Source organism: Cryptomeria japonica, chromosome 5, assembly GCF_030272615.1.
Source record: "Cryptomeria japonica chromosome 5, Sugi_1.0, whole genome shotgun sequence".
In the NCBI taxonomy this organism is placed as follows: Eukaryota; Viridiplantae; Streptophyta; class Pinopsida; order Cupressales; family Cupressaceae; genus Cryptomeria; species Cryptomeria japonica.
Genome location: NC_081409.1, coordinates 798,027,100 through 798,042,167, shown reverse-complemented (window position 1 = coordinate 798,042,167; position 15,068 = coordinate 798,027,100). Strand labels below are relative to the sequence as shown.

The 15,068-nt window shown below is 43.2% G+C and overlaps 1 protein-coding gene across 3 annotated transcripts in view; it reads left to right on the top strand.

Annotated features, from left to right (window-relative positions):
• Positions 1-15,068, top strand: part of LOC131075584 (probable CoA ligase CCL8) — a 202,223-nt gene that overhangs the window by 6,635 nt on the left and 180,520 nt on the right. The window lies entirely within an intron of this gene.

The window sequence follows — 15,068 nt, the reverse complement described above, 5'->3', positions numbered from 1 at the left end:
CTTGACTGTTCAGTGTCATTTACCTCATTATGAGCCATACATAGTGTTTTTCTTGTCCTTTTTAACTTCTTGGAAAGGATATGTTTTTGGATGTAGCTTCTGCTAGGTTGTATCCGTGTGACCATCACATCACAATGGTCACAATGCTTTGCAGACTATGCTTTTGTGTTTGCAGCACTTGCCTTACTTTTCTTGGCCATGGCTCTTGTTGACGAGTGTTATATGACCACACCAACACAGAATAAAGTTTCCAACGGTCACTCTATCCTCTCTTGATCAAAAATGTATGCTAGGATTGTGGAAGATCATATAGTGATTCCAAGGTTCCAACTGCGTACTTGCGACTTTATGATGGATATAGGCTTGTTTGGCTTGATGTTTTGTTGGTAATCCAAGGGGAATTACGTGCAGTGAAGAAGACCTAAACAAATGTGAAACTTCAAGGAGGGTTTGCGTATGATTTAGCAATAGATAACTCTTTTTTGGAACTTTTTGTTGCCGGGAATAATCATTATGTTATGTTGTTATATTATGTTTATGTTGTTGTCGGTAATAATGAGTTACGGCGGTTAGTTAGTTAGCTGACGGGTAGGTAGTTGGAGTCGCGACGGTTGTGTCGTACCCCTTCGGGTATTATATATTGTGTACCTTTTCTTCGAAGTAGGATCATGTTAGTCGTGTCAGATGTAATGTTATAAGCACTTATTGTACATGGACTGTGGAATTAATACAGAGGCTGGTTATTTATTATATTTCCATTATGTTCTGTGCATTTACTTTCTGCATTTAATCGTTTACCTGAGAGGGCAAACATTTGGCGCCGTTGCCTAGACGTACTCGGGAACGGAAGACATGGATGGCGCACAGACACAATGGGCCTACCCGTTAGTGAAATAAACCCAGAGGCCGACGACGCCCGAACAGAACTTTATACAGGAGAAGACACGGCAACGCGAGAATTTTCAATTTTGCTCCAGGTAGCCATTCAGACCTATGTCTGACGAGAGGCGGCGGAGGCAGAAATCCCACCAAGTGCCGTGTGGATAGCGCTGGAGGTTATCCCGGCAGTGAACCGGTTGAAGAACCACCTCTCCCGGTTGCTTGCACAAGCATCGCTGGCACAACAAGCCCGCCTGGAGGAGATTGCCCAAGAAGAGCGACGACAACAAATCCTGCAATGCTACGAAGAGAACAACCGACGGGAAACGGAACGAGATGGCGCCAAGCCAGGAGGAAATTGAACCTTGTAATAATCCCGACACACTGCTGATATAAATTGTGGCCGAAAGGCAAAATAAAAAATAAAAATAATAAAAGTTTTTTTTTGTGTACATGGCGTGTGTTTGCTGTGTATGGAAGTGACTTATGCCCAATAGACTAAATAAGGACAAAAATAAAAAGATACAGAGTGACGAATGGGAAGTGGCACAAACCGTGTTGAATCTCAGACAGCAGATAGAACGAAGGTGTAGGCTAAGGCAGCTTGCCGAGGGACGACCGGTCGAGGGGTTGCCTGAAGGGAACCCAGGAGGTGTCACGGAGGTTGCGGAGGCAGAGATAGACGGAGAGAACTACACTGTCTACACTGTTGTAGGGCTGCCAGAAGGAGTCACGGAGGGTGCCGAAGGAGAACTCTACAGTTCGCTAGAATACCACCGTAGGGTAAGAAGCCGCGAAGAGTTGGTGGAACAAACAAGGCGAAGTCTAAACCTGATCGACGCTACCAGAGACTTGCTAAAGAATTTGTCCATTTCAAAGGACAACCGGAGGGAGACAACCAACCGGAGGGAGACACCGAAAGGTGATGGTACAACCGAAGGTGCCGAGGGAGCACAAGGGTACCGTACGGGAGGCAATTTGTTTGGTTCGGTGTCAGCAACTTTTTTCCGGAGGACCCACGAGTGGAGGTTCAGTTGCAGGAGGTGGAGGATCGCCAGGTACAAGCACACAAGGAATTAGAGGAGCGAGACCCAGTGGTGGGATGGCGAGTAAACAAAAATTGCCAAAGTTCACAGGGGAGGGCAAGGAAGACCCCTTACGGCACTGCCGTACATGTGAAACCATTTGGTCCGCCAATGGAGTAACAGACCAGGATGACTGGGTACAGCAGTTCCCAGCCACGTTACGAGGAGTTGCCATAGATTGGTACTCCGATGTGGACAAGCAAAAAGTGGCCACGTGGGCCAATCTACAGAAGGAATTCACGGGGGAGTTTTGGTTGCTCCGTGATGACAATGAAATTGTAACGGAGATATACAGTACCAAACAAGGTACCAGGGAGATAGTACGGGCATACAGTCGGAGGCTAAAAGAACTCTTGGGTAAAATGGAAAGCCAACCCGCAGATGGATTGAAGAAACGATGGTTCGTTGAAGGGTTGAAATCCTCCCTACGGAGGAAGATGAAAATTGTACCCCCGACGTCATATGACGACACTTATAATAGGGCGATGGACCTGGAGAGCGAACACAAAACATCAAAGAAGAAGAAAAGTAATAAATCCTCATCCGAGGACGATGACTCTTCACAGGAAAGCAGCAGTGACGATGAGGCTGGCAAACGGGTGCAAGCGCTCCAGAAAGACATGGAGCGAATGAGAAAGGAATTCAAAATAATGAGAAGCACTGGTCGGAACGAAGGGGACATATGGTGCACTGAGTGCAAAGAGGAAGGGCACACAAAGGGTACTTGCCAAAAGAAGGCATTCTGCGAGATTTGCCAAGTGATGGGACACTCCACCAAGGAGTGCCCATACAACATGAAAACCCGAAGTATGCAAATGAACCAGGTGATGTTCACGGAGCAGGCCACAACATCCGCACCAGCGGGTACCGGTCAACATACTAACACAACGACATCATCTGGAGGATACCGGGACAACAGACGCGGCAGCGGAAGGAATAGCAACAATAACAATAATGGAAGCCGTATCCAGTATGACGCCAAGGGCCTGCCAATTATCCAATGTAGGGCCTGTAATCAATGGGGGCACTTCGCCCGTGATTGCACGAAGGAAGCCACCCCTCAGCACCTCTGCCGTTGGTGTGGGCCAGGCGACCATGAGGACGCAAATTGCCCGTAGGTAGGGGTTAATCTCCTCAACATTGAGAAGGCTGAGAAGACTGGTGAGAAAGAAGTATTGGCGATCACCTGCGCCTAGACGAAAAAAGCCACTTATCCCGACCCCCGTACGGAGAAGGAGAGATTACGGGAGGCAAAGGCTAATATTGAACGTGAGATGACGACCGAACGACGGGACAACGAGGTGGCGAGTACATCATTCCGTACGGAAGTGGAAAATAACATCATTGAGCAAATCTTGCAGATAGAGGTGCCGATAAAGGTAAAAGACCTTCTAGACTCTATGCCACAATTGAGGACTGCCATCCTCACCAATGTGCAAAGCACCGCATTATCGAGTACACCATAGGTAGGGGTTCCTGCCATCGCATCGTTGAGTGCACCACAAGTAGGGGTTCCTGCCACCGCTTCGAAGAGTACACCACAGGTGGAGGTTTCCGTCAACCCTTCGACTGACCCGATGTTACTAGCCTTGAGCAGTGGTAGACACCCAGTTGTGGTAGAAATGGGTATCCGTGGGACCATTCTGAAGGACACCATTGTGGACGGGGGATCTGGGGTGAATGTACTACTAGAAGAAACATGGAAGTGGCTGGGGAAGCCCACCCTATGGCCACCCACATTCAACCTGGTGGGAGCAGACCAACACGGCATTAAGCCACTCGGCCTGTTGATGGCCCAGCAAGTGACAATTGGTACGCAACCATTCTTGTTAGATTTCGTGGTTATTCCCTCGAAGAGGAAAGGCTATGATGCCATCCTGGGGAGAGTGTGGTTGATCAACGCGAGGGTAAACCACAATTGGAAGAAAAATACACTTTCCATGGAGAAGGGAGGGCAGAAATATACCATTGACCTAAACACCCAAGATGTCAGCGAAGAGCTCGCCTCTTCCGACTCGGATTCAGAGGACTCTAATAAAGGGGAAGGGGGTCCTGATGAAAGCAAGGGCAAGAACGCGATGGAGCCGAACAGTGAAGGGGTGCTCGAATTGGAGGGATGTTCTGAAGATGAGGTATGCTCACTTAACGGGCTCTTCCACTGGCAAATGGAGGAGTATGAAATGTTCCAAAGCTACAGGCTCGAAGTAGAGGAACTAGAGCAACCAACAAAGGTGTACCTGCTGGAATACAAAGAATATTGGAAGGGAGTCGCCCCAAACCCTAGCGACGTAGATAATCCGAAGAGTGTCGGCAACGATTGGAACCTTGTGTGGAAGACCGTAGTCTTCAAAATATTTATTCTTCTTCTTCTTCTTATGTACGGGAAGGAGACCATGTTCCCTGTAGAATTTGTGGTTCCAGGTCTTCGGATGGCCATGGAAAATAAACTTGCCACTAATAGGTTCAAATTGAAACCCTACCACGAGAAGCGCGTAGGGGACCTGAGAGGCCGGAAGGACACCCGGGAGTCCGGAGGGGGACTCGAGAGGATGGAAGGGGACTTGACAGGACCACAACAGGAGACCCTTGGGCGAGGAAAACTGAGAAGGATGAAGGGCAATCTTAGAGACAGGGGACTCGAGCCGAAGACTCTCTAGAGAAAAAAAAAAAAGAAAAAAAAAAGAAAAAAAAAGTCGTATGGCTGTACGGGTCAGCTGACCGTACGGAAAAAAAAGGAGAAGAAAGCCACGGTGGAACCACCGTACGGTAGCACCACCGTGCAGTGGCAACACCGGCGGTGGAACCACCGTGCGGTGGCAACACCGACGGTGGGGCCATCGGCGGTGGAACCACCGTACGGTAGCACCACCGTGCGGTGGCAACACCGACGGTGGAACCACCGTGCGGTGGAACCATCGTACGGTGGCAACACCGGCGGTGGAACCATCGTATGGTAGCACGTCCACCACTGGGCGGTGGAAAGCACCGCTGCTGCAGAGCACGGAGACATAAACGCAGCCCCCGCACAAACAAACACAGTCATACGGTGGAGGGTGTTGACCGCACGGGAAGGTGGCCGCACGATTGGAGGTGTCAGTGCTGTTGTTGACCGTACGGGGGGGTTGTAAAAAAACAAAAACAAAAAACGACGACGACCTGATTGAAAAACGATTCGATGACATCTAGAGCCTGGACACTGAAAATATTGGAGTGTAGAAGGAGGGTTTTGACATCATAAAATATCACAGAAATGATGCGCACCATGGACTTTCGTGGGGTTCTGAAGGTTGTAAATTGGTGTTGGCGGCGGGGGCGCTGCCCCTCGACCCCGCTGGGGGCGCTGCCCCCAGACCCCAGTTTATTTTTGAGCTACAGAATACCACGGGAAGTGTTGTGGTTGTCCATATTGTGAGAAAGAAGCTTGTAGCTAAGCATTGGCGGGGAAGCCATAAGCCATAGAGGGAGACGGATTTGGAGGTTGGGAACAAACAGAGTTGGAGGGAAGGCATTGCAGGTCCGCGCAGTTGTATGACAACAGGGAGTTATTCAGTTCAGTTTTTAGCCTTTGGGGAGTGTGATGGAGGATTTGAGGTATCTCCTAGCATTTGTGCCAGCGGATTGTGGCCACCTCCAGGCATGACTGGTACGCTTTGAGGAACTCGGAGTATGTCTCGGCTGGACGTGAGGTTGCCGTGGTGGATGCACAGAGGGCTCGGGAGGAGCTGACCACCAGGTTGGAGGCAATAGTCGCGTGAGACTTAGTTCAGCGTACCCAGGAGTTGGATGCCGGGAGAGCAGCACGGGTGGCTATCGAGGACAAATTGGCTAGGGAGACAGTATCAATTGAGTAGTAGTTGGTGGAAGCTGAGACTGAAAAACGTGTTTTGCAGACAAGTTTGGGTTAGGCACAGGAGGACTGTGATGGCAAAGGAAGCAATATTGGTGAAATCCGCACTTGAGCATCGGATGGTAGCAGAAAAGGGTTTTCAGGCGAGGACGCAGCAAGTGTATAAGATCCGGGCCCGACTGGCGTCAGTAGTTCCTGCCGCTCATCTCTATTTTGTATTAAGTCGTCGGAGTCGACTTCTTTTCTTGGGGGGGATGATGTTGTCGGGAATAATCATTATGTTATGTTGTTATATTATGTTTATGTTGTCGTCGGTAATAATGAGTTACGGCGGTCAGTTAGTTAGCTGACGGGTAGGTAGTTGCAGTCGCGACGGTTGTGTCGTACCCCTTCGGGTATTATATATTGTGTACCTTTTCTTCGAAGTAGGATTATGTTAGTCATGTCAGATGTAATGTTATAAGCACTTATTGTACATGGACTGTGGAATTAATACAGAGGCTGGTTATTTAATATATTTCCATTATGTTCTGTGCATTTACTTTCTGCATTTAACCGTTTACCCGAGAGGGCAAACACTTTTCTCAATGAATAATGCAGAAAGTAAATGGGAAAGGGTTTTAGAAAGATTCTAATCTAATCGAGGAATTCAACAGACAACAAAGGCTTAGGCGAGATCGACCACACTTTGCTTTGCCACTTTCAAACAACTACACAAAGAGGGTGCAATCTTCAAAGGTTGTGCTTGTAAGATTTTAAATCATCTATGAACACCATCAAAGAACAATGCTCATTTGACAATCCAAGTTAAGAACACATATAAAAGCTCAGTCCAACCTTGCACCGTGGATAGAAATCATCTATCTGCAAAAGGTATGAGTGAATGATCTCACCATAAAGTAATTATCTATTTCATTCATCTAATTGCTTGGAAAATAAATTTCTAATCTACGTGCAAGCTTCAAAATAACACAAGTGAATACCAAAATCCAATGTATCACTCTTATTATCTCAATAACTTATAGCAACAATCTTATACAATTCTTCCTCTCTTTATAGATGAAGGGGTGCACCCCTTTTATAGGCCCCCAAAAGAAAATGGATGGCCTAGATTACATTCAAATCAATGGCTAAGATTAACCCATGCAAAACCCTAATTAGGGTTTGACCAAAGATTCCCAAAATCTGTCGCCAAGTAGTGGGGATAGCCATTAATGAAGAATCTCGTCCACTACGTATTAATTGCCCTTTGTTTCTAAAAAAGGCGTCCAAGATGCATTAAATGACCACTACTTTTCAAATCGTCCACCATGCATTAATAACCCACTAACTTCAAAACATGGCAGCCGTCATGAAATGAATGAGCCACCACTTGGTCAAAACATCCACCAGCAATTAATGACCCATCATGTTGTCATGCAATCAATAGATTCTCGCCCAAAATAGGACGACCATTATCTCTTTCCTTGATGGCGAATTCGACGAATTTGGTCATGACGGCTTCTAGCTCTCCTATGGAGACACTCGACACAGTCTCCAGTTTGAATTCTAGCATAGAAGTGTCCTTTTCACACTTGGAGAAAAACTCCTCCCATCTTGGCACAACTTCTCGAGTCTTGCGCATTGTACTGGAGAACAAGGAAACATTTTCCAAATGTTCCTTCGAGAAGGATTCCACGAAGAAGAATTCATGTAACCTATCCTTCAGGTTTTTCCATTGTCAGCTCTTCATCAGTCAATCTTCTTGCAAACAATGTCTCCACTGCATTGAGGATTTCTTCCTGAATCTTTTTGATTGATGCCCTTAATAATGCCGATTCCTTGTTGAACCTCTCAAAGAATTCCTTTCCAATGCTGATTGCATAAAATCATCGAGGGAAATCATATACATTGTTTTCTTTGATCACCTTCCCATCAATCAATGTTTGCCTGGAAGTCTCTATTAGTGCTTCAAGGCGTGGAATTGTCAGGTCTTGGTAAATGTGCACTTCTTCCCATGAATTGTCCACGCTCTCCAACCTGCCCAAGATAGCTAGGATCCTCTAGTGGAAATGAGCCAAGTGTTCAATAATTTTACAAGCTGAAGTGAAGATGTTCTCTACCCATTCCTTAGAGAATTGAGCCCTTTTCCTTATTTCTTCTACCCCATCCATGGATTCCTTCTAAAGACAAGAGGGAGGAACAAGGACTGATCTTCCCCTCTGAATGGACGCATCAAGCGCCACACATATTCACACAAGGCTTTGTTCTTGCTCTTCAACTTCTTATTTTTCTCTTCTATTTTTTTCATTTGCTCCTTTAGTGCTAAGGAAGACTCATCAAATCTTCTACCACTTGTTCCTTGGAGGCACACCCTAAGTCGATTGCTGTAATATCATACTCATCAGGAGTAATCTCATTCCTGTCTTTGTCGACTCTAGGCACAGTTAGGTGTAACGTCCTAGATCTTGACTCATCCCTTGAAACTTAGGAGAATCTCTTTGCCTTCTTCTTCTTCTCCGTTGGCTTGTCTATCCTGTTTAGAAGTTCCTCAAGTTCTAGCACACGATCCATCTCTTCCTCCAACTCTTTTCTCATTCTTCCCTTTGGCCAATCTGGGGCGTCTGCTTGCTGATCCTGCATTCCCAACTGTACCTGTTCCTGTGAAACCTCCTCAAAAGTTCCCAAGTGTCCATTGTTCGTTTCCATGAAACAATCCTGAACTTGCTGTTCCGGATTCAAAGGAAGTTCCTATCTTTGACTTCTCTGTTGAACAGGCCTATGGGAGGCACTAATATTGAGGATCATAGTTTGTTCTTGTGAAATGTCCTGGTCATTCTCCTGCGGCTAATTTCCTGTAACTTCTTCTGTGAACATTTCAACTTAATGCACGCTAGAAGAACTAGCAAGTGACTTTGCTTCTTCTATCCTTGGCCTCTAGCTGAACTTCCTTTCTCTTCTTTGCCTGTGAATTCCTAGGAACGCTTTTCTCCTTTCTACGTTCTACTCTTTCCTACGAAATTTCCTCTTCCCTGGCTTTGGCTCCCGGTGACCCTTCCGTTGCCTTGTCACGGGATTCCAAGTCCCCCATCAGATTGTAGTTTAGGTAGGTATTCTTTTCTTTCAACTTTGCTATGTGTCATTTGACCTAGTGCCTAGTGAACTTCAGGGTTGGCCTACTTAGGACATCTAAATCATCAACTTCTTGTTTTGATTAGTTTGGCGCTTGAATAGGTTTATCCTTCTCCTTTTCATACTCGGGCTGAACAGTATTTTCATTTTCTTCAATTTGATTTGGCACTTGTATAACTTCATAGATTCTTATCAGTCTGAGAGGCAATCTAGAAAACATCCTCCTTCTGACTTCAAAGTCATCCTTGGTGTTGGCCCAATAATCTTCCAGCTGACACTTATGTTTGTGCCTTATGACAGCAACCATCCTAATTTTATCATATGGATTAAAGAATGTCCTTGCGGTTTGAGATGCTAGGTGGTAGAATAATAATTCATCCACTGACTTTTCTGCTGCTGCCAATGACGGACACATTTCCTCATAATCTCCAATGACAATTGGGAATTCAAGCCCCGACTTCTTCTGAATTTTGTCATAGGCAATCAACTGTCTGGTAACCTCTAATAGCACCATCTTGTTTGTTGGATATCTTGGAAGTTTATATGGCTGGGAAGAAAATCCTTGGACCTGAATATAAGTAAATTTTAGAAATAGGATGTACCAGGATCCATACTTCTTTACCAACTTCTTTGCTTCCTGCAACAACCTTGTGTGAAGTCCTCCTTGCAACAATTTGGTGATATGCATAGTGAGGGTGTCACTTTCTTGAAAGAAGCAGTATCATGCAAGTGCAATTGTGGATAGCACTCATGAACTTTCAGCTGTCCTGGTCCGCATCCCATGGGTCCTTTGCCTGGCAATTTGTTGAACTTGCCAATTCTAGCCAACGGGTAGACAACATACAAGCTCATATAGAGAGATTGAGATTGCCTTAAATTCCTCAGTTGCTCATCCAAGTTGTTGATTATTTTTGCCCAATCCATCATCCTTATGCCTTCCATTACTTCACCAATGAAGTAAAACATCCAATATTCAAACATGAAGGCTTGCGGACATCCCATGACTCGACTTATCATCAACACAAGATCAACGTATTCTTGTTTGAAATCCATGTTGGTGATCTGCTTGGGTAACTTTGAAATATGTGGCTTCGGCTTCAGCATCCACACCTTATTGATTATTCCAACTCAGCTCTCAAAACCAAAATCATAAATCAACGTTACTCTTTCCTTGGTTTTGTAAGTCATGGACTGGAATGTAGGAATTCCAAAAATCTCCTCAATCGCTTCAACTGTAAGATTGGCCAAGAGTTTTCCATCAGGTGCCAGAATCACCCTTCATTCCGTGTTGTAATGCTTTGCACATTCCATAATCATCTCCAGGCACTCGATGGCAGGAGAGGAGCCTACAGTGGCTACGATTCTGCTTTTGACTATCTTACTGGCAATGGCTGATGGAGGATGTCTAGCTGTTCCATATACTTTTTTTTTGAATTCTTCCAGCTTGAAAGTTCCCAGGTTGGTGTCGTTGACTTCTCTCCATTTAGAAATGATATTCGACTCCGAGAGAAATTCTCTTTGTTCGTTCTTGATTTGTGCCTGCCGGGAGGTATTTGCCACCTTGTTGGATTCCGCCATTCCTGCAAAATAAAATATTTAACATTAAATTTGTGACAAAAGAATTTCATAAATCCATTGAGGAAGGAATTCCAGGGTGATAATTCCAAATTTGGAATAAATAAAAATCTCCAAAATAAGATCCTTTGGAAAATAATAAAAACTTTGCTTAGACTTTCTTCACTTCGCTCTTGCTTCCAATCTCTTGAAAAATCGTTGTGAAGAATGAATTCCAAGCCATTGCCTAAATAGAAGCCATCGACTAAGTTGCTAAGTTGGTGAGGAGATAAATTTAGTAGTTGCATTAATTCTCTTTCAATCATGCATCATGCATCATGTTTCCTTAGACAACTCGCCATGCAAGTGGGCCTCGCCATTATCTTTGAGTTCAAAAATAGGAACTTCTATAATTTTCTAAGTTGTGCTTCATAAATATGCAATAGTCCTTTTGCATGTCGCCAACTCATCCCTTACACGAATCTTTCTAACCTCACATACAAGGAAGATTTTCTTCCCTTGGAGGAATTTTAATAATCTTTTCCATTTTGAAAGAATTCCTGAAAGCTTGTTGATCTTGGAGAGAGAAAATTCTTCCCTAGTGGAATTTTGCTTTGAAGGAATTTTTTCTTGTTCTCATGTATACCCCGAATAGAGATTTTTTGACAATTAACCATTTTTTCATGTCCAAGGAATTTCATCATTTCCAGAGTTTTGAGGAGAGAAGTCTTCCATACACAGCCAATTTTTCTCGTTTTGAAGTTCTGCCAACTTGGGCACATTTTGGCCCTAAGGAAGGAATTTCGTTGAGGATGAAAAATCCTCCTTGTCCCAGAATCCACGTTCTCTCTCCAACCTTGGGTGCATTTTTGGGGTAGTGGAGGATTTTCTTCCCCAAGGAAGAATCCTCGACTTGATTTCTGCGTTCTAATGTTTGCCTTGGGCGCATTTTGCATATGGGGAGGGAATTTTTGAAAATTGAACCTTCCTCCTTGACCTTGGTTTTGCGCCTTCTCTCTGTCTTTGGGCACCAATTTGGGGTGATGGAGGAATTTCCTTGGAATGGAAAATTCCTCCTTAACATGCTATTTACGCCCTCCAACCTTCCTTTAGTGCTATTTGGTGGGGGTGCAGGAATTTTGAGTAAGATGAAAATTCCTCCTTGATATCACTTTTGCGCCCAACCCTCTACCTAGAGCGCATTTGACTAGGGATGAAGGAATTTTGAGGTTTTTGGAAAATCCTCCATGTCTCCTGAAGTGTGCCCACCTTTGTAGTGACTGCCCTGTTTTGCCTTGGTTTTTTTGGTGGTTTAGAAATGTGTTTTTGCTGTTTTTTAAGTTTTTGCAATGCTTTGGAAAATAGAAATGACTTGCAACTAATTACTGAAAATAGAGACTTTTCATAAACTGAAATGAACTTGCAAATTATAATGAAAATGCTGAAAATTCCAGATTTTTATTTTTACTTCAATATTGAGTTTTTCCCCAAAATAGCAACAACCCAGTACATTAAATATTTCCTATTATCTAAAGCAAACATACCAAGAAAGAGATTTTGACTTTGACAAATTGTTGTTCCAGCGACCAGCCATGAAGAATTCTTCAAAATCCACATGGCACTCCAAAGATGAGTCCCATCATGCAATAGGAGTGTTGATGAGTTTGCAGGTCTAAGACGCCACAAATGGAAGTGTTTTGCTACCCAATCCCAGCCAAATTCGTCCACAAAACCCAATGCTGCTTTTCCACAGGTACGGTTCAACAATGTAATTCTAGTCCAGCAATCAAATGTCTCAGCTCCTCTCCCTTGGCCTGAATCCTCCCTTCCAAACTTGTATAAATCTACTGCTTGTATTCAAACTGAAAATGACACTAAACCTTGCTCAAAGATCTTACTTGTTCGTAGGCAACTGACTAAATCTCCAGACTGTGTCTCTCAATAGCATAGAGATTGTTGCTTATGAGGGATTTCGTCCTCACAAACCCTTGAGAAAATATCTCAACAATTTCGTTCATAAATTCATCAACCAAGCATGCTGAAAGAGCTCTCAAAACTTCTATTTATTTACCTTCCAAGGAAGTCACCCAACTCACAGGCAATGTGGGATAATGGTAATCACTTTTATTTTAATATTAAAATCTCCTCATTAAGGCACCCATGTACCTTTTAAAAGAAAGGGGACATTTAACTCTTTTAACACTTAACTTTATGGCCCCACAAAAGTTAAAAAATAAACATCTCCGATTAGAAGTAAATTGCCCAGGCGGTATTCAACTAGCATCACTGACATTGTTGCCATTCAAAAATGCACTGAAAAAACCGAGTCATTGCTCTAGCTAGCTGACTTACTAAAAATAGTAAGTCCCCCAAAACTGCATCAAATCAATTCGAATTGGCCTGAAAATGGAAATGCCTAGGCCAAATATCCTCTAGATCCCTTCAATATCCAAGTTAGCCCATAGGACCAAGGAAAAATAGGCTAACGACGAATCACAAATTAACTGGCTAGAAAGGGGACATTACAACCTTCTAGCCTTGAGCGCCACTTTGGGGTAGAGGAAGATTTCTCAGTGAAGGCAAATTCTTTCATGCCTTAGAATAGATTTTCACGCCTTTGCCATTTCAGGAAAGATTTCCAGACTTAACCAAATTTTTGATCATCTGTCTGCCTTTTCAACTTTTCTGGATTTAGAACTTGGATTTTCAAGAATGTTTTGCCATTAGTGTCTTGCCAACTGCCAAAGATAGACCTGCCAAAAATAGAATTACTCAAAATAGTAAGTTTTTCCAAACATCAAATTAGGGCAAATTGGGGCACATAGACACTTATAAAAAATAGACACTGCTAAAAATAGTAAGTTTGTTTAAATGGAAAATTAGGCCAATTCGGGATGTAGTGAAACTAGTCTAAAACAGTAAGTTCTTCCAAACATCAAGTTATCACAAACTGGGGCATAAGGACACTTACTAAAAATAGACTTCCTAACAATAGACATTGCTAAAAATAGTAAGTTTGTTTAAACACAAAATTAGGCCAATCCAGGATGCAGTGAAACTTACTAAAAATAGCATTGGGGCTCAGGCTCACTCCCTAGGGAAAGTTCACTTACTCGAAAGTCCTCAAAATTTACTCAAATTTCATTGGTAGCTTCCTTGAAGGGTTCTCACTTGATTGCTTCGTTCAAATTTCTCAAATTCCTAAGCTACTGACCTCATTTCTATGTCTGATGGGTAAAAACTTTAAAATAGATAATACAAGCTTTTGACTTAGCCAAATTTACTCAAAACACTTGCAAACTTAACCAAAATTCGCCAAAAACACTTGGGGACTTGGGGAGATTGAAGAAACTGCTGCCAAACAACCCAAAAAACCACAACAAAAAGACCAAGAGGACCAAAAATGTAGGGGGTCCCCATTTGGAATGGGGTGATGTGTGATTAGGTCACAACAGCTCCCCTTTGTCTTTGGAGAGGATGAAGGACTATCTACTTAAAGGCAGTGAGCATGTATAAATGTTCCATAAATATCCACTGGCTTAGAGAGCGACACAGGCCTCCAAAGATGGTTATGAGGCCTGTTAAGTGTGGAAGTAGTATGATTAGAATTTGTTAGTACTTGTGAAGCTGACTTACCTTTGTTAGTTTTCAGGCAGTTTGTTAATAAATAGCTATAAGCTATCACCAACAGAACTTTGTAGGATTAAATATCAGCGGACTTGAAAGGAAATTGGGAGCAACAAACACACAAAATAGAAGACACATTTATTTACCCTGGGGAACCTATATTATGAGAGAAACTCCAGCAATAGTGTGGTGAAATACCCACTTTTCAACTATCTTCAAAGGGGAATACAGTTTTTGGCCTCTTGGGCATGCAACCAACCTAAAACCATCTTATTGCAGTCTCTAAGATCCTTACAATAGTTCTTTGTTATACACTTCTAGAAATGTTATTGGCCTATGACAGTCAAGTGAACCTCGGAACTCTACTATGGTTTGAACAATTAAACTCAAATTGTTCTTCTTTGCTTCCATGGGTGTTTATACATGTTTAATAAACTTTTACAGTACTGTTTTAGAACACTTGGTGAAACCACCGCTTTGTGCAGTGATGAACTGTCGCTTGTATCAAACTGTCCTGGCAATCACAAAACCACCACTGGTGATTAGGAAACCACTACCATCTATTACAAAAGTGTTTCCTCTCAAAATTAGCAATTTCACACAAAGTTGCCAAAGCCTTCATTTTCCTTCAAATTTCCAACTTCTGGTTCCTGCATCCCGCTTCTTGTGTCTTTAAAGTAGTGTTCCACTTCTCCATTGAAGTTAACTGATCTTTACCGATCAGTTGGAGATGCCTTGTCCATTGCCTTGTGTGTAGTTCATGTGCCTTACAGTCTCAATAAGTTCTTCTTTGCTCTTTTTTTAGACATTAATATATTTTCTTTTTATAAAATCATAATTTGTTTAGAGTCTACTATAATTTTTTTTTATCTTTGCACGATTGAAAAAATTCCAAATAAGCCTCAGTTTTGATGCATGCTATTTGTATATATCAATCAAGTTATTCTGGAAAATCAAGTCTTCAA